The sequence below is a fragment of the Castanea sativa genome, chromosome 1 (assembly GCF_040712315.1).
Source record: "Castanea sativa cultivar Marrone di Chiusa Pesio chromosome 1, ASM4071231v1".
Taxonomy (NCBI): domain Eukaryota; kingdom Viridiplantae; phylum Streptophyta; class Magnoliopsida; order Fagales; family Fagaceae; genus Castanea; species Castanea sativa.
In genome coordinates, this window is record NC_134013.1 from 84,010,928 (window position 1) to 84,031,426 (window position 20,499).

Consider the following 20,499-nt stretch of genomic DNA (forward strand, 5'->3'; position numbering starts at 1 on the left):
AATATAGGGTCCGTTTAGATAGAACTTATTGCTGAAAACTGAAAACACTGTAGCAAAATAATTTTTAAATGTGTGGATAGTGCTGCAGGACCCATTTTTAATAAAAATTGCTAAAAAGTACGCGCACAGTGCGCGCACTGCACGTTTGTCCCCCCGCAGCAGGAAAAAAAAAAAAAAAAAAGCAAAACGTGGACGCAGCTAATATAAGCTAGATCCAAACCCTCTCATAGTGTTTTTAAGTAGTTAATTTGAATAAAAACTCTTTTATCTCACTTTTTCTATTCCTTCAAATGCATTTCCACTTCTTAAGAGTCTGTGAATATCAATTGCATTGTTAATTAACTTTTAACTCAAGTGGCACTGCCCCTCCTCCCCTAGCTAGTTTGTTGCCTTTTCTCATCTTTCCCCTAAAATACGTTGATCAACAGCAACAGGCGGAACTTACTAACTACTAATTACTAAATAGAGCACTTTTCCATGGTCAAGTCTTGGCTGCTAATTTTCTACAAGCTTTACGTGTGCATACTTGACCATAATTGGAGCCAGAAGAAGAGACTTTTTCCACAACCATATGACACGCCAAGGATATCTTATCTTATCTCATTTTGGACACAGCAAATGCGCTAATGCACCGTAGTTACAGTGCTTTTGATTTATTCAACTGGTACGGTAGCTACAGTGCCTTTTTTTTTTTTTTTTCCCAGTTGTCAGTTTGTGTTTTTTTTTTTTTTTCTTTTTAAATATTTATGTAAGCTGGTATATATATATATATAGTTATAGTTATACTGACACAACAAATGCGAATGCCTAATGCACTATAGCTACCGTGTTTTTGGTTTATTCAACTGGTACTGTAGCTACAGTGCCTAAAGTTTTTTTTTTTTTTTTCACTAATCGGTTTTTGTTTTTTTTTTTCTTTTAAATATTTATGTAAGCTGGTATATATATATAGAGAGTTATACTGACACAACAAATTTCACAATATTTTCACAATTATTGATGTGTCAATTTCTTACAAGTCAAAATAAAATAATAAAATATGAGACTGTAACCAATCACAATTAAAAATAAATGTTTTGAGAAAATGTTACAACACTCAAATGCGCTAATGCACTACAGCTACAGTGCTTTTGGTTTATTCAACTGGTACTGTAGCTACAGTGCATAAAGTTTTTTTTTTTTCACTAATCGGTTTGTGTTATTTTTTTCTTTTAAATATTTATGTAAGCTGGTGTGTGTGTATATATATATATACTGACACAACAAATTTCACAATATTTCCAAAATTATTGACGTGCCAATTTCTTACAAGTCGAAATAAAATAATAAAATATGAGACTGTGACCAATCACAACTAAAAATAAATGTTTGAGAAAATGTTACAACACTCAAATGCGCTAATGCATTGTAGCTACAGTGCTTTTGGTTTATTCAACTGATACTATAGCTACATTGCCTAAAGTTTTTTTTTTTCAGTAATATGGGTTTGTGTTTTCTTTTTTCTTTTAAATATTTATGTAAGTTGGTATATATATATAGTTATACTGACACAACAAATTTCACAATATTTTCACAATTATTGACGTGTCAATTTCTTACAAGTCAAAATAAAATAATAAAATATGAGATTGTGACCAACCACAACTAAAAATAAATGTTTTGAGAAAATGTTACAACACTTATTTGCGAATGCGCTAATACACTGTAGTTACCATGCTTTTGGTTTATTCAACTGGCACTGTAGCTACAGTACCTAAAGTTTTTTTTTTTTTTTCACTAATCGGTTTGTGTTTTTTTTAAACAAAAAAAAATTTATGTAAGTTGGTATATATATTGCTATACTGACACAACAAATTTCACAATATTTTCACAATTATTGAAGTGTCAATTTCTTACAAGTCCAAATAAAATAATAAAATATGAGACTGTTATCAACCACAACTAAAGATAAATATTTTGAGAAAATGTTACAACACTTATTTGCGAATGCGCTAATGCACTGTAGCTACAGTGCTTTTGGTTTATTCAACTAGCACTGTAGCTATAGTGCCTAAAGTTTTTTTTTTTCTTCTTCTATAATTAGTTTGTGTTTTTTTCTTTTAAATATTTATGTAAGGCGGTATATATATTGTTATTCTAGCACAACAAATTTCACAATATTTTCACAATTATTGACGTGTCAATTTCTTACAAGTCAAAATAAAATAATAAAATATGAGACTGTGACCAACCATAACTAAAAACAAATGTTTTGAGAAAATGTTACAACACTTATTGTGATCACAATATTTTCACAATTATTGAGATCTCAATTTTTTATAGATCATATAAAAAAATGTTAAGTCCACAACATTTTAACATTAATTTCTCCCGGGCCTAAAGTTTTTTTTTTCCCAGTAATCGATTTGTGTTTTTTTTTTCCTTTTAAATATTTATGTAAGCTTGTATATCTATTAGCTATATAAAAAGAGCCAAAGGCTCATGAATAGTATTTTTTGGTTTATTCAATTAGTGAGGTGCACTTTTTCTTTTCTTTTTTCCCTTCAATTACGCCAGTTGGTTTGAGCTTTGTTTTTGTTTTTGTTTTTTGTTATTTTGATTTTTTTTTTTAAGATCTTTATATGTTTACTTTCTACTTGCAATGCAAGTTTACATTTTAAATACACAAAAATGGTTAATATTATACATATTTGCACAAAAAATGGTAAATTTTGTACAAATTTTGTAAATGTATACAAAATTTGCCAATTTTTTTTGTGTCTACAATATAAATTTACATTGTAATTAAGTACAATGTATACATAGAGATATTGTGAAAATGTTGTGACGCATGTGTCAATTCTTTATGAGTCAAAATAAAATAATAAAATATCATACCGAGATCTAACACAACTAAAAATGCCGTGACATTTTGTTGTTATTACAGTATATTCACAACTATTGAGGTGTAAGTTATAGGTCAAAATAAGATAATAAAATATTTGACTGAGATCCGACACGGTTGAAAATAGAGGTATTGTGAAAACATTGTAATATTTTATTGTATTCATAGACTTTTTTTGTTGGTTTAGTTAAATTTAGTAATCTATATATAAAAAGAGTGAACGGGAAAAGCTATCATAGCTTCGCTACAGTAGTTTTGGCTTGTTCAATTTTCACTGTTTTGCGGAACGCTTTTGATTTTTTTTTTTTTTTTTTGTGAATGTGTAAAGGTGTAATAGATTTGCTATATTATTTTTGGTTTGTCCAATTCACACTGTTTCACATTATAATAAAATACTAACACAATAAATTGGCACAATATTTTCACAATTTTTGAGATGTTAATTCCTTATAATTTGAAATAAAATAATAAAATATCATACCAGAACCAATCACAACTAAAAATAAAGTTAATGTGAAAAAAGAAGTGTACATCCACAATATTTTTTACAATACTTTCATAACAAATTATAGGTGGTAATTTGTTTTTGGTTCTAACTTAAACTTACCAATAAAATTACTTTTTTGTCCACCAATAACAACCTGTAACAACCTACTACTTATAATTTGTTGTGAAAATATCGTGGACATAACATTTTTTTTTTTTGTGAAAAGGTTAAAACATCTTGTTATCGTCACAATATTTTCAAAAATGTTGAGCTGTCAATTCTTTACAAGTTAAAATAAAATATAACAAAATTATAAAGGTATTATGAAAATGTTATGCCATTATGTTGTGTTTTTAGAAATTTTGTGTGGGTTTAGTAAACTTTGTTGAGCCAAAATTCACTAATTCACATACAATTTTCTTGGGTTGACTTTTTGTATTTTTTTTTCTTTGCGCACCATTTTAAGTAAAACTACATAGTTTTACACATAAAAACAATAACAATAACTTGGGAAAAAAAAACACTTTTCATCCTTTATGTTTGGGGTAGTTTACAACTCCTCCTTCTTGAACTTTAAAATCAAGCAATTTTTCCCTTAATATTTTGGAAAAGAGCAAATATGTCATGTCATTATTCTCTCAGTTAAACCCTAATGAAGGCTTATAATTCTTAAAATATTTTATTGTGTAATGTCTAAAATACTCCCATTAAATTTTAACATCCTAAAATTTTTCTTTCAGTATTTTGAGTTTTAGATGGTAATAATTATTGGAAAGTTAAAATGATGATATAAGATGTTTTATTTGTTATCTAAAAAATATTGATTTTTTCGGTTTAAATTTGTAAAACATATAATTTATCCAATGGAAAATTCGATAACACATGCCTTTTGTTATCTTTTTTATTTTTATTTTTTATTTTCTTAACAAAACTTAGTTATTTATTGTTGGAAGATGATGATATTCGTTATAATTCTTAGAAATTTTTAGTGAGTGGATATATTGACTATAGCAAATAAGTACTAAAAAACTATTATAGTAAACTAGATATTTATATGTTAAATAGGTCTCCTAACTTTGTGGTTGATCAAAATTCTTATACGAATGAGATTTGTTGGGTTCTAAGACTTTAGGTTCAAATGTATTAAAACTTCATTTTATAATGTTGGCAAACCATGATCAAAATGATTAGTCTTGTTTTTAGACTTGCTCAAAGTATGTTTATGTGTAAAGTTGAAATCGAGTGTACTGCAGAATTTACTGTGTAAATTTGTCTGGCTCGATCGATCAAAAATTAGACTATCGATTGAAGCTCGTGCAGATTGTTTTTCTGCAAAATTTTTCCAACTCAGCCCAAGTCCGTTTGACGTATAGGGTTTTATGTTTTGCCCTAGGTATAAAAGGGAAAACCTTAGCCACATTTTCAAAGTTGTTGCAGTTGTTGTTTATGCTGTGTATGTGAATCTCGTGTGAGATCTAGAGGTGTTTGCCTTCACATATACTTAGGGTTATCAAGAATCAAGATTATGTCAAGAACTTGATGATCATTCAGTTGCTGCATTAAGAGCTTAAAAATACACAAGCATGAGTGTTTGTACTTGCTGTGAATCTGAGAAAGAAGTAGTTTGTGGACTCAGAGCTGTCATGTGGTCGTGGTAGTAAGTTTCCAACTTGAGGTAGCAAGTTTCCAACTTGAGGTAGCAATAGGATCTTAGTGGTTGAAGTCGTTATTGTGTAAACTTCAATTCTTTTTTTATAGTGGATTCGTTTTACCTTGAGGGTAGCTGGGTTAAATTCTCCTCAGGTTTTTTACCGGTTTGATTTTCTTGGGTTATCATATCGTTATGTTATTTATTTTTCGCACTGTTTCAATGATATGATTTGTATGTGTTAACCTAGATCTGCATAATTGACCTAAGTTAATCATTTGGCTAAATAACTAGGTTAATCTGGTTGTGTTTAATGGGTCTAAAAACATACAAGATTAACTTTTTATGACATAATTATCAAAATTCTTAAAATTAATGTCGTTTTTTATTAATGTAAATCTCTATGTATTTTAAAAATCAAAACGATTTATACCTTTATTTTGTGATATAAATAAAATCTAGAATTGATCTTAATCACTACTTTTTTTTCCCATGACTAGCACATGCCTTGCACGTGCTGCCCTAACTAGTGTGTGTGTGTGTGTGTGTGTGTGTGTGTGTGTGTGTGTGTGTGTGTGTGTATATAGCCAATTTCATTTTCGACATAGCTATGCCCTTTCAAACTTAGATTTAATTTTTTACTTAATTACTGAGAGATATTATAATTAGGTTAGAATAGAATTCTATATTGTATAAAAAATAAAAACCTTTTACTAATTTTTTTTATTTAGAAGGAAACATATATGCATTGATTTTTTGACCTTTTGTTTGTAGTAATTGTTAGAATGCAATAATCACAAGCTTTTCTTATTTTATTTAGGGAAGCTAAATTAGCATGTCAATTATAGAGTAGATGTAGAGTAACTAAGAATAGTATATACGGTAAACAATCAATCATAAAGAGTTTTTTAATACCTTAATGGCCATACCTAACTGATCAAGTTTCTCTATCAATCAATAAACAATGTGTTTATTGTGTACATAGAGGAAGAAACGATTAAACCAAGGTCTCGTTTCACGTATTTCACAAACGTTACAACGTTTTGAATGTTAGGATCACAAAAATCAGATGTCCTTTTGAATCATAAAGTAAATTCTAGGCAATCAGGCCTACCAACATGTCGTGAACCACGACATTGCCACTCTCTATCATCGCTACAAACCGGACCTCCCCTCTCTCACTACCATGAAGAAATCAATTGGGAATCAATTGAAGAAAAAGGGGAATAATAATAATAATTGAATGGGCAACGTTTTGATTCCTGAGCCCAAGAGGTAGAAGGATTCAAGCCCAAAGAGCCCAATACAATGAATTTGTAGAGAGTGAGCTTAAAAACTAGGCTTCAATGGATCAAGCAACGTGCACAATGGATTAAAGATAATAAAAAAGCAAGGAAAGACAAGCTCGTGCAAAGAAATCCTTCCTTGTCAAAGTCCGAGGAGGGTGGTTCTGTAATATAATTCTTTCAGACTTGGATACAATTTCAATTCTTGTTGCTAGGATGTTTTTTCTACAGATTTTCCGATCCCCTCATATTGAGGGATCCCCCACATTATATAGCCTCTTTCTACTAATCTTGGCCCTTCATTTGTTGATTATGCAGGCCACCACTTGAGTGGTTATTCCATCAAATGCCCTCCTCAGTCTTCTGTGAGTTGCAGCAACCAAGACAGCACTGTTCAAGGATGTTCTCCACATAAATGCAACCAGAGGGTTTGGTGAGGTGCAATAAATATGGTGGCAACTACCATCCCACCAATCATGTCAGGAGCTTTTCCACTCTTTGAAGCTTTTCCTCTACAATGTAGTCCTCTGATAATGTGCCATCAGCGTGGCAATGACTTGCCTCTCTGGCTTCACCGTCCAAGAGTATAGGCTCTTCGACACTGTATTGAGCTCCTCGGCCTTGGTTATGACACATAGCACTATTACCTTATTAAATTTCTATACCCCACAACAATAATAACAACAACAATAATAATAATAATAATAATAATAATAATAATAATAATAATAATGAGATTTTTATAATTTATGCTATCATTTTCATATTATTTTCATTTTCATTTTCATATAGCATGAAATTATTCTTCATCTTTTTGTCATTTCTTACAATGAAAATATTATTATTAGCTTGACCAACAAAATGATGTAACAGTTTTAAAGCTCTTCACAACTATATGTATACTTACTAAAATGCAATAATGACAAGCTTTCTTATTTTATTTAGGGAAGCCAAATTAGCGTGTCAATTACGAAGTAGATGTAGTGGGTAATTATTGAATACTCTGAAAGTACCATAAATACGTACTCCCTCCTCTTAAATAACTGTGAGTCTTGCTAATTAAATTTATGATAAGACCCATAATTCATGTGAGAGGAGGGAGAATGCATTTATGGTACTCCCGGAGTATTCAATAATTTTCCATGTAGAGCAACTAAGAATAGTATATATGGTAAACAATCAATCATTAAGGGTGTGTTTGGTAGAATGGATTTTAGGGAGGATGAAAAAAAAATGAAGAAGAAAAACTTTTTGAAGGGTTGGTTGGGAGGGGGAGAGAGAAAAGAAATGGTGGGGTCTGGGAGTTTTCTCCGATGTAATTCCAAGTAGCTTGTATCTCAACCAAAAAAACAGGACATAATAGCATCCTTTGTGTAAAATGTAAATCGATGAGAGTGGTATAAAGCTTAGGCAGATTGGCTCATAAATAAAATAAAAAATAAAAAAAGCTTAGGCAGATTGAAAACATTTTTTTAGTACCAAATAAGGAATGTCAGTCCAAATCTAACCCCCATGAAGCCTTACAGGTAAAGAAGAGGAAAAACTCGAATCCTCATCCACACCCAAAAAGCCATGATAGGAACCCAACAGCCCAACTAGTATCAAAATAAAAACAATAAGACTCTCAAGTCTCAACCTAGCCCAAAACTATACTAACAATCACACTAGCCCAATCCCTCTATTTACAATCTCAAAGATAAAAAATCATATATACCTTGGGTCAGCCTTTTACAAGGAAGCAGAAGAACCCATTAGACAAGGCTCACAGCAATAGAATAGTAGTGTTGATGGAGATATATTAAAAAATATATATATCCAATCAACTTTAGGTCAAAATTAAAATTGATCCTTCTATTATACTTATGCTCAGTTGGACGAAAAACTCTATCACGGGCAGTGCAGAGCTTAGCAAGTGACAGTATTTTAATAACATATTTATTGAGAGAAAAACATCCACAAAAGAAATTAAAAGGAAATCCATGTAATCCACATTCACCATTCATCATAGAAATGAAAACTAACATGAATATCGAAAGGATTCATCTCTAAAGCAAACCTACAAAATTAAACTAATCACAATTTTATGCGTACATGGATGTATCCAGTGTTAAATGCGTGAATATTATTATTATGCATTAAAAAACATCGTCATGTGAATATGTGAGCATAAAGACTTTAGATATGACTTTTATTTATTGATATATGACAATGTTAAATGAAGTCACTTTTAACGAATAATTTCTTAAGAAATATATATTTTTTAAATTTATTAATCATATTACACCAATCGCACCTTCAAAATCCTAATGAGTAGTGGTAGTATTATACATTTTATTCAGTCCCACACATGTATATATGTTCACAATCTTAGCTCAATTGATAGAGATCAATCATTTATTTTTGGACGCATTGATATTCCCTTTTTTTTCATTCTAGTTAATAAAATCTTTGTGACTAATTCCTCCCCTTCCCATCTTTTAATTTTAGAATTTTTAAAATTATAAGAAATTCCAGAAGAAAAAAAAAAAAAAAAAGTGGATTCAACTTTAGTGAAACTTGAAACTGGAGCCTCAACCAAGAGCTTGAACTAAAATAGAATTAAAATAATTAAAAAAGAGAATAAGAACTAAAATGGAAATTGACGGATAGGTCAACAATATCATACGAAATAGTAATTAAATACCTATTTGAATTGAGGGGGAAGGGAGGGGGATTAGAGAAAAATAGAGTAAAGAGAGAGTGTGAGAGAAGAGCGATCTAGGTTTCATCTACAAATGGTTGGTTTGGAGGGCCCAATATTGACACATAGCGATATCATTGATGCCATGAGATAGCCAACCAAAAGAAAGAGAAATATTTTTTCCCCTGTTAGGCTATTTAAGCTACAACAAATTTCTTGGGCATAAGGGCGGCACCATTGATAACAAGGTCATCATCTGTTATTTATTTATTTTTGTTTCGTTTTCATTTGCACATTTTAAACTAATTAATTTAATTTATATTATTAAGTGGAGATAGCAAACCTAATGTGCCCTTTTTTTTAATTAATTTTTCAATTTGATATCTTTATGGTTTCTTTTTCATTGCATTCAAGTTCAAGTTTTTTTCAAAGTTTTTGATAGAATTTTAGTCAACCGGCAATCACAATGTTTTTGTTTTGTTTTACTATATCTGATTTATTGATGAGACAATCAATATCTTACAGCCTCCTTTTCCAAGTTTCAAACGTCTATCCTTCATACGAAATGGACTTCTCTTTCCTTCTGATTTTTCTTTTTCATACAAGACATGAGATGAAACTCATCACCATGGCTATTAGATCGCCAATAGCTGACGGTCGAACCTTTTTTTTTTTTTTTTTTTTTTGAGAAACCGAACGAATCTTTCTTGGAATGGACAGAATGGAATGGACTTTTATTGAAGAGTTTACTTTTGAAATCTTTTATTTTGAAAACTTCAAAGCCTATATAATATATCAATTGTAATGCTTTACATTCTTCGTTCTAGAAAACAAGTTTTTTTTTTTTTTTTTTTTAAATCATGAACTTTATGTTTCAATGAGGCTCATATATTCTGTGAAAGTAGATTGTTTAAGTTTCTATCTAATCAATTTTTTTTCCTTTTGCAATTTATATTTTATTTTACAATTTAAATTACTTACATATAATTTTATAATTCTATAATTTTCTTTTTTGTAAATATAGTTTTATAAAATTAATAGCAATAGATCTCATGTCTGAGCGAATTTGATAACTATTGAAGCCAATATTTAAAAGGCAGTCATATAATATTGTCAAATATTGCTTTTAATTACCATATCAGCTTCATTATCCTTTTTTTTTTCTTTTTCTTTTTCTTTTTCTTTTTAATGGAAGGAAAGTCTATTCTTTTTTCTTTTTTTTTTTTCCTTTTAAGTAATTGGTATTGTCTATCAAACAAGTAATTTTGTATGCTTTTTAAAAAAAATTTTGATAGAAGAAAATATGTTTAAGAGGGGATTGTGACACCCCCAAACCATGCCCGGGCAAGATCTCATTTTTATGAAGTATAATGGGAACAACCTTTTTGCTAGTTTGCTAGTGGAGAATGTATTCCTTGTTGAGTAAAGAAGAAGAGTCGAGTCTTATTTATAGACAATAATATTAATGGATTAATGGTTTTCACATAAGGGTCCTCTTATGTGGAGAAAAGAAAAGACTTTTAGGAGAAAATAAATAGGTTTCTGTGAAAAGTTGTTTAGAACTTCTTTCGGTAATATGTTAAGTAGCATTGAGAGTTTATTTTGAATGTAACGGAATTATGTTAGTTTGTGTTTGTAGGATTTCTTAGCTTTTTTTTTTGGGTGAAAATATGTGTGTTAAAATGTATTAGGATATTATATATCATGATATTACCATAATTACTTAAGTTTGTAGAATACTTAGGTACTATAGTTTTGTAATACTACAAACTACATTGATTTTAGAGTTACCTCACTAACATAAGTTAGCCTAATGTATTCCTTTAAGTACCACACTTTGGGTTTATTGTAATACTCAATTCAAAATAGTAAATATATAGCCTGAAAGTTCAATTAGTGTGTAAAACATTAATGAATGTTCAGACTTCCAATTTCAATATTAACCAACACAAGCTTATATTCAAACAATATATATGCGGAAGGATAAGTACAAGCTAAAACCCAATCAAATAAACAACTCTACACCATAATAAATTACAACACAGTAGCAACTAAAAGGCAAGAGTAAGGGTTAGAGAGATGCAAACACAAAGATAACACCGGAACGTATTATCGAAGAGGAAACCAAAGAACTCGACGAAAAACCTCTCCGCCGCCCTCCAAGTGGTAAAATGATCCATTAGAGAATAAAGTTGGAGTACACAAATAACAAAAGACCATCCAAGCCTAGTCTACCCAATGTACTTGAGCCCTCCAAACTCCTGCTACCAACTGGTTAAGCCTAATCGTATCTTTTCTAGCTTTCTGGATCCCGCAATAAGCTCACTGCATCAACCAAGTGAATTGGTCATCTCTGAACTGCTTCCCAAGTACCAAAATACATCCTCACTGATATGGGTATGGTGAGATAAGGATTTGACTAATGAACCTCTCAAGGGTATATCAATAGAGAGGGTAAGAATAAAGGAATTTGGAGAATCAAAAGTCTAAAATTGTGGATAAGTCAATCTTGGTTTTCTTTAGGGTTTCTCTCTCAAAATTCTCTCTAGAAGCTCTCTACATTTCGTGGGTATAAGGGTATTTATAGTAGGGTACGTGAGGAATGTAAAAAGTCATTTTTCTGCAAAATAGGGCATTTTGGTGACTCAACCTTGCGACTGGAACAAGTCAAGATGTTTGAGTCGCGAGATAATTGCCAGGCCAGACTGTACTTTTTATCCTGTAGTACTCTAACTGTCATGACCCTTCAACTTCCTGCATGCTTCAAACGTGTGGCACTTTGACGACTTGCCAGTCGCGAGACTCCTCTTGAATGCACACACACTTGAATTTATTCACACTCTTTCACACACAACCCTTACATTATTCCCACCTAAATACAGGGTATCTAATTGCTGAAATTACAAGCAAATTTGGCATAAAATAAAGCCAACACATGGTTGAATAAATTCAACCTTACAATCTCCTCCTTCGACTATTTCGTGACAAAACCTTAAAACAGACTCTAGACTTAAAATGTGAGTTAGGAACAGTTGCCAAAACTCACTCACACCTAACTCTAAATTCAGTGAAGCTCTAAAACCATACAAACAAGTTTTCCTAAAAACAATAACACAAGAAGCTCTCACGAATCCTTATGAGTAAGCTCGCGACTGGAGCTTCCATTCGCAAACAAGTCGCCAGTTTAAGTCGCGAAAATGCCAAAAACCCTGAAATTTTGAAATTTTTCTAAGTATTTTTCGCGACTGGGAGACATACTCACCAAAGAGTTGCGAGAGCATCTAAGTTAGCTCGCGACTGGCTTGACCCGCAAGTTAGTCGCCAAAACAGAGTTGAAAATTTTTTGGATTTTTTGAAATTTTTTTAAAACAGAACACTTTCCAAAAACAACTAAAAATACTCAAAAATCTTTTGTGTTTGATCAACATATGATTGAGTGTGTACAACACATTTAATCAAGTACAATCACACAAATGAATAAGACATTCATTGAACATAGACATGTGTGATGTGTGCGGGTACCAAATGTGAGATAGTTCTTAGTCTAATGTGAAGCTTCAATGATCAATTCAACCAAGGCATACACAATTAGCACTAGGAAAAGTGACCAATCTCAATTATAAAAATATGCATATATGACCTCCCACAAAGAATTTGATTACATAACTTTGATTCTTTTAGCTTCTATCAATTCATAACATTTGATCATTTAAGAATAATACATCTCATTTTGAGATCGATGCCTGAAATTTTTTATATTTCAATTTGATGATTAAGCCTTTGGCTTTTGGGCACCATACATTTTCATTACAAGTCGCTTCCCATTTTTCCTAGTCCAATACTAGTATGTGCGATGGCTTTTGCAGCTCATTATCTCTTTTTGAGATATAACATTTGTTGAGCTATAAGCAAAAACATAAAAGAGTTGGAAGATATATAGGCACAAGTCTATGCATGTCTCAAGATCAACAAAACCATTGGTTAATCATTCATGACTTTGAAGATCTATTTACAACAATCACATAGATGTCAAGATTTTTCCTACAAAGATAAGAGTGCATAGAGAATAAGTTAAGCTCGTAAATGCACAAAACCATTTGTACGAAGGTACAAGGCAAAACATGCGTGTGAAACACAAAAATGCCAATCAAACTTTTTGGATTTTCTACTTTTTATGTGTTTTTGGATTTTTGACACAAAGCAAGTAAAGATTGATAAAAAAGACACAAACATTCAAAGCTTTTAAAACAACAAACAAAAATAGTAAAAACATGCTAGAATGAAAAACATAAGCACACAACCAAACAATGTCACACCAAATCGGAAGAATTAATGCATGGACATGTTCTAATGCTTATGCATGTGTACCCTTCATCACATCACCAATATCGAAGTTAACTTCTCGCCTGTTTGATTTTTTGAGATTCCCTTTGCCATTTCTTTGTCCTCTTGGCCTTTGCAAACTTACATTCTTCAATACTTGTAGCTTGTGGCAATTAGGCCTAGTGTGTCCTCGGATTCCAATATGGTGGCAAAAATGTTGAGTTTGTGGACATCTTTGTGACTTTGGAAAAGATTTCCCTTTAGCCATGAGTTTGGCCACAAATAGATTTGGTGGCTTTGTCAAAACTAGTTGAGCAATCACGTTCGGCTTCTTCTCAACCTTCACTTTCTCAACAGTTGAAGTTGCTACCATTGGTTCCTTCGCTTTAACAAACTTTATTTCCTTAGACACATTGGTACTTGAACTACTTTCTCTAGTGTATCCTAAGCTGCTTTTGTCAAAAAATGGCTTTTGATGTGCAAGCACTTCGTCAAGTTTCTTGAAGGCAACACGCTCCACTTTAGCATTAGCTTGAATCACTTCAAGCTTAAAAAACTTGATATTGGAATAGGCTTCGGTTAGTTCTTCATTCAACACATTAACTTCGCATTTCATCTTCTTATACTGCACTAGAAGACTTTTGTAATCTTGTTCAACTCTTTTCATTTTTCTTATGGCTACTTTAGCCACTCTAGAATACTCTCTAGACTTCTCAAGAAGAGAATTATAAGTTTCTTGTAATCCCTTTGCTTCTTCATCTTCATCATCGGATTGCTCCCCAATCCCCATAGACTCCACTTCGATGTGCTCACCGAGCTCTTCCACTAGAGTGCTCAAATCATCCGAAGAATCCACTGGAGCAATGGCCATAAATGCGGAGTAGTTTCCTTCTCCTTCACAACTTTCTTCCGAATTCGAATTGGAGGTGTTCGAGTCACCAAGAATAATGGCAAAGACTTTACCTTTGCCTTCAAGTATGTGGGGCATTCTTTCTTCACATGCCCATGCCCTTTGCACTTGTAGCACGTGACTGCTTGAGATGGAGAAGAATCTTTAGAGTCCTTCTTCTTGAAATACTTTTTATCCTTCTTAAAATTTGAGAATTTTCCCTTCTTAAAAAACTTCCCATCCTTCTTGACTTTTAAGAACTTACGAAAGTTCTTAGTAAGGTACACCATTTCCTTTTCAACCTCATCCTCATCCAAGGAGTCTTAAGCTGCCACTCTCTTATTAATCGTCTTGAAAGCAAGAGATTTGTTCTTCCTTTGTGATGGTAGAGATAGCTCATAAGTTTGAAGAGAACCGATGAGTTCTTGGATTTTAATCTCATCAAGGTTTTTGCTCTCTTCGATGGCGGTAACCTTAGCACGGAAGCTCTCCAGCAATGATCGTAGGATCTTCCTCACAATCTTGGAGTCCTTCGTCTTTTCTCACAAGTTGAATTTGCCAATCACCACTTCATTTAGCTTCACATAGAAGGAGTTGAACAACTCATCTTCGATCATCTTTAATTCCTCGAAGCTAGTGGTGAGCATTTGTAACTTGGTGTCCTTCACCTCTTTGGTACCTTCATATGTGGTCTCCAAAATTTCCCACACCTCTTTGGCAATTGTAACATGTGAAATCCTGTGAAATTCATCAGGTGAGACACCACAAAAAATAGCATTTAAAACTTTACTATTAGCCTTGGCTGCTACAAGGGCTGCCTTATCCCAAGAAGATTTGGCAGCCTCCGGCCTAGTCCATCCAATCTCAACATCCCATACATTATCATCAATAGAACATAAAAATGCACGCATACGCACTTTCCAAAAGGCGTAATTGCTCCCATCAAAGAAGGGAGGTGCATTGAAGGATTGAGACCTTTCCATTATAGGGTCAAGGACCACACTTAGGATGTAGAAATCCAACAAAGTGTACTTGTTCTGATACCAATTGAAAATTCAATTAGTGTATAAAACACTAATGCATGTTTAGAACCCCAATTTCAATATTAACCAACACAAGCTTATACTCAAACAATATATGTGCAGAATGATAAGTACGAGCTAAAACCCAATCAAATAAGCAACTCTACACCATAATAAATCACAACACAGTAGCAATTAAAAGGCAAGAGTAAGGGTTAGAGATATGCAAACACAAAGATAACACCGGCACGTGTTATCGAAGAGGAAACTGAAGAACTCGGCGAAAAACCTCTCCATCGCCCTCAAGCGATAAAATGATCCACTAGAGAATAAAGTTGGAGTACACGAATAACAAAAAACCCTCCAAGCCTAGTGTACTTAATGTACTTAAGCACTCCAAGCTCCTGCTACCAACCGGTTAAGCTTAATCGTATCTTCTCTAACTTTCCAGATCCAGCAATAAGCCTATTGCATTAACCAAGTGAATTAGTCATCTCTAAACTACTTCCCAAGTACCAAAATACCTCCTCACTGATATGGGTATAGTGAGATAAGAATTTGGCTAATGAACCTCTCAAGGGTATGTCAATGGAGAGGGTGAGAGTAGAGGAATTTGGAGAATCAAAAGTCTAAGTTTGTGGATAAGTCAATCTTGATTTTCTTTAGGGTTTCTCTCTCAAAATTCTCTCTGGAAGCTCTCTACGTTTTATGAGTTAAAGGGTATTTATGGTAGGGTACATGAGGAATGTGAAAAGTCATTTTTCTGTAAAATATGGCATTTTGGTAACTCACCCTCGTGATTGGAACGAGTCGTGAGTTTGAGTCGCGAGATTACTGTCAGGCCATAATGTACTTTTTGTCCTATAGTGCTCCAGACCCTTCAGCTTCCTACATGCTTCACACGTGTGGCACTTTGGCAACTTGCCAGTCGCGAGTCAGTCGCGAGACTCCTCTTGAATGCACATACACTTGAATTTCTTCACACTCTCTCACACACAACCCTTACATTATTCCCACCTAAATGTAGGGTATCTAATTGCTAAAATTACAAGAAAATTTGGCATGGAATAAAACCAACACATGATTGAATAAATTCAACCTTACATAGCCATTTAAAGGCTTTTTGATGTGAGCACAGGTCCCTACTGAACATGTTATCCATCAATGTGAAATAATTTTTCCATTTTAGATTTCTTGCTAGATGAGTGAATAATATCCTAATCATGAAAGGGAATTGCCACCATTATGAGTAATTTTTAAGTACTTTCGAAGTAAGAAGAATGGTGTTCACCATGAATGTGAGAGAAGAGAGTACAATATCTCCTTACTCTAGGAGAACCTAAGAATTTTCCCACCATTATTCTGTTGCTAATGCTTGAAAATCATTTGGTTATTAATTCTTCATTCTACATCTTTATTATACCCATATTCATGATTCGAAGCAAGATATTCCTTGATTTTCTTTATTCCTTGATTTTCAATTAAGAGTCTCTAAAAGTTTTAGGGGAAAAGGTTAACTATATAATGTAATTTATCCTATTCCTATTTTATGTGTAAGTGAAGGAAAAAAAATCCAAGAAGATACTTTTTTCGTTATTTTAATATTGTAGAAATAGAGTAATTCAACTTGCCATGATTGCATTGTTATATAAGCAGCCTCTGTCTTGTTCTTATTCCCCGTCTCAAAGTGTATCAAATATCAAACCTCCCTAGCTAGCACCATGGAGTTGGATACACTTCTAGGTTTTATTGAAAATCTTGGAAGGACAAAGTTTAGTTACAAAATTAGTTGTAACCTTAGGCTACAAACTTATTTAATATTTTTTTATTGGAGGTGAATTTCGACAAATCTACCATTGGATTACATCTTCTTCTTATATCCTTCATATTTGCAAAATTTCAAGAAATTTAAAGATCAATAGCTAGTCATCAATAAATTTTTTAAATTGCAAGTTTTTGTAATTTAAAATTATGTACAAAATATATGCTTATAGATCATATAGTAAATAATATCCAATTGACACAAAATTTAACATGTGTATTAAAAGCGTAAAGAACATGCAATTCAACAGTTAGATTTTCAAAATATGTTGTAATATTTATTTTATTGAGTGAGTTTGTAGCCTTAAGCTACAAAAAATTTTGTAGTTAAACTTTATCCTTCTTGGAAAATCCCTTAAAAATTTCTTAAAACATGTGAAGCTCATGACTTTCATCACCTTCCTCATCCTTTCTCTTCACTCATTGCTCATGTTGGCAAACATTTCCTACATGAAACTATTGCTCAATGATCTTATCAATAACGCCACCTCTCTACAGCTCGCAACTCCGAATACTGTTAAAAATCAACACTAACTCTCTTGTCTCTAGAAATTTTTAGAGTTCTACTTAATTTGCTTCTCTCCGGAATTCTCTAGAAATTTCTAGAATTCCTCACACAATCTCTTCTCTAGAAATATCTAGAGTTTATCTCAACCTCTCTCTCATTCTCTAGAACATTCTCTTGGGCTCCAGATTTCTCTGGGAGATGTCCTTCTAGAATCTTCTATGTAGAAGTGAAATACAACCACATGTTTATAGAATTGTCTAGAAGGTTGGAGAATGGCATTAGTTTAATGCCAATAAAAAGGAAGATCTAGAAGCTTCAATTTGGTTCCCTAACCAACATACACTTAGTATAAATAGATGTGGTGAGATGTGAAGTGAAGTGAAATAGAGTGTGAGAGACTCCTAGAGAAGTGAAGTAGAGTGTAAGGTGAAGTAGAGAGTGTGAGACTCCTAGAGTTGTGAAGTGAGTAAGTGTCATAAAGCACCAAGTGAGAGGTGTGAAGTTGTATGTAAGGTGAAGTGTGTGTAAGTGTCTAGAGAGTTGGTGTGTGTCTTGTAATAGCATTAGTACTTGTAAAGTGTTGTAATTCAAAGAGTTAAGTTTTAATAAAAGCTCTCTTGTTCAGTCATTTGTTCAGCAATCTAGTGTCAGAGCTTCTGCTAACTCAACAGATACCCCTGAATTTTTTAGTATTGTCTCTGTTTTGCGGGAAGATCTCCATCTCTTTGCTGGGTTGGAATGGATTTTCATTGTTACCATCTATGTCACATCCTTATTCTGTGCCGCAACCACAATCTTAGCATCAGGGGTAACACATGGAGGAATAGACATATCCATCAAAGTATTACTATTGAGAGTAGTGAAATCATGGAAAAGACCTTTCATTACTTTTTTTAACTTGACATTGTTCGAGTTAGCTTATAGTTTCCTAACATTGGCAACTCTCATTCCCTTGATGGTGATTTTTCCAGATCATATAACTTGATCTGCAACCATAATTTTCATTCTAGCTGTGGTTTTCCTTAGTTAGTTGTCTGTTGTTTGGTATTTAGCATTTGTGGTTTCGGTACTAGAAGAAAAATGTGGAATTGATGCACTAGGAAGGGCTGCAGAGCTAGTAAAGGGCATAAAGTTAAATGGGTTTTTTTTTTAATATTGTGTATGGAATACTATCCTTCGTTATGATTCCGGGTTTTGGGTTGGTAATGGACCTAATGTTCAACAGCAAACAATTAACAGCAATTAAACTATCTATTGATTTACTTTTGGTCAATTGTTTGGGGCTGATCAAGATGTTTGAATTGATGGCGTTCACTGTCCTCTACTATGAGTGCAAGAATAACAAGGGAGAAAAAGAGATTTGAGAGCTTAAAATACACTAAAATACCCACTGCAGCAGAAGTTAGTGCAGATATACCCTAAGAAAGGAAGGATGTTTCTCAGTGCAATGTAAAAGAACTTTTTTTTATTTCGTTGTCTTTTTCCCTCTTGGCCTAATCTATCATGCTTTGTAATAATCATATTTCTGTTTGCGTTGTACTTGTGTATTTCCAGTTTGAGGGTTCACTACGATGAGGTACGAAATCTGGAGTAATTAAACCTGAAATTACCGTGTTAGATATAGTAAAATGTTTAAAATTATATGATCAAATATATATTCAATAAGTAGCATGTGTCCTTGTGATGCATGCATGATACACCAAAAATTTGCTCCCCTGTACTCACTGATATTTTTCATTTAATCATAATAGTCCACTTTGCCAATTTAAAATTTTATTTCTTGAATCCAATAATACACATAATGACACGTTACTTACAAATTTAAATAACATGATATTAATTAATTTAGGGTTGTAAATGAATGTACGTGCAAATTAGATTTGAGCTTATATAGAAGAATTAAATAAATTATCTAATAGATCTACATATGAAAAAAAATTTAAGTGACAAAGATGCTAGCTTTGACATGACACATATTTAAGAAGAAGAAAGTGATAGCAAAAAACGTAAAAGGACAAAAGATGTACGTGAAAAACCCTAGAAAATGGGTGGAAAACCCTAGAAATGTTCTTGCTCTACTCAGCTTTGTATTATGTGAGAAAAGAAATCACTCTTGTACAATAAGGGAGTTCTTCCTTCAAGAGAACCCTTGTCTTCTACCTTCCTATCTTATCAACTTTTTACTCTCTTATACAAATATCTACTTGGGTTCTTACCCTAAAAATATAGTTGCATGTTCCTCTTATAGTCTGAGGAATATGGTTGAGTACTAAGACAGGTGTCAAGTCATTATTTCTCTATTTTGGACCTTTCCACATCTGTGATATTATCCACTGACTAGAAGATAGAAATTGCACCAACATGGCACTAGGACCCGTGGGTAGGTAACTTTGACACTGCTTGGGAAACCAGTCTTGTACATTGAGAAGGACATCAAGAGTGTTGTAAGTGATACACATGTCTCTGAAGTGGTCCAACATACATTCAACCAATAAGAAGCATCCCCATTGTTGCTAACCTTAGAAAGTCACTATCTCCCTTGAGTACTTAAATACCATGTTAGATGCATATCTTACTTTCTTCCCAAGACAGTCACACCTTTGGCACGAACCAAGAATAGGATCTTTTAGCCAACGCTTCCTCTTCCTTTACTCACAGTCATTTCAAGTGTAAAGTCCAGATCCAACCACATATGCATTCTCTCATGCCTTAGTGGTGTTATGTACAATGAATCAAGCCATTCGTAAACAAATTGAGTTTATCTCAATAAAATACTCATTAATATTTGTATGTTTATAAAAAAGCAAACTTAAGCCTTAGTTTTAAGCTTATTTAATAAAGGAATCAAGCCTAAGCACATTGAACATTAAAATTCAATACAAAACAAGCTAAGTCTAGGTTGGTCTATTGGTTTGGTGTTAAACTTGATATGAGCTCACAAATAAAATTAT